This window comes from Apodemus sylvaticus, chromosome 11 (genome assembly GCF_947179515.1).
Source record: "Apodemus sylvaticus chromosome 11, mApoSyl1.1, whole genome shotgun sequence".
In the NCBI taxonomy this organism is placed as follows: Eukaryota; Metazoa; Chordata; class Mammalia; order Rodentia; family Muridae; genus Apodemus; species Apodemus sylvaticus.
In genome coordinates this window covers 15,381,102-15,381,896 of record NC_067482.1, presented here as the reverse complement: position 1 = coordinate 15,381,896, position 795 = coordinate 15,381,102, and the positions used below count along the sequence as shown (strand labels likewise).

The following is a 795-nucleotide window of genomic DNA, read 5'->3' as shown; positions in this document are numbered from 1 at the left end:
GTGTGTGTGTGTCCCTGTTTTTGGATTTGCTGGTGTGGAATTATTTTATTTAGTGTGTTTTCTTGTGTTAACCTGCTTGGGTTGGAGTTATCTTCTGTAAGGCTGAATTTGAGGATGGATATTGTTTAAATATTGTTTTGTCATGGAAAGTCTTGTTTTCGCCATCTAAGGTAATGTAGAATTTTACCTGATTAGAGTAATCTGGGCTGTCCATTTGAGGTCTATCCTGCAAGAGCCAAGGATCTTCTGTATTGAAAGTCTCTTTTGAGAAGTTGGGTTTATTTATTTATTTGTTTGTTTGTTTGTTGGTTGGTTTTTCAAGATAGGGTTTCTCTGTGTAGCCCTGACAGTCCTGGAACACTCTCTGTAGACCAGGCTGGTCTCAAACTCAGAAATCTGCCTGCCTCTGCCTCCCAAGTGCTGGGATTAAAGGCGTAAGCCACTACTGCCCAGCAAAGCCTACAGCACATGGTATTCCCAGGTGGTCTCCCATCCAAGTACTAATCAGGCCCGAGCCTGCTTAGCTTATGAGTTCAGATGAGATCAGGTGCGTTCAGGGTGGTATGGCCATAGGCTAGTGTAATTATAATAGGTCTCCCTTTATATATCACTTGGTCTTTTCCTCTGGCAGCTTTTTTTGTTTTGTTTTGTTTTGTTTTGAGACAGGGTTTCTCTGTATAGCCCTCTCTGTCCTGGAACTCACTCTACAGACCAGGCTAGCCTCGAACTCAGAACTCTGCCTGCCTCTGCCTCCCAGAGTGCTGGCATCACATGTGTGCACCACCACCGCCCAGC

The 795-nt window shown here is 44.4% G+C and overlaps 1 non-coding gene across 1 annotated transcript; it reads right to left on the bottom strand.

The window, feature by feature from the left end:
• Window positions 1-456: 456 nt before the first annotated feature.
• LOC127696942 (5S ribosomal RNA) lies at window positions 457-575 on the bottom strand. Its single transcript, XR_007980376.1, has one exon. It is a non-coding gene; the product is annotated as a 5S ribosomal RNA (ribosomal RNA).
• Window positions 576-795: the final 220 nt, after the last annotated feature.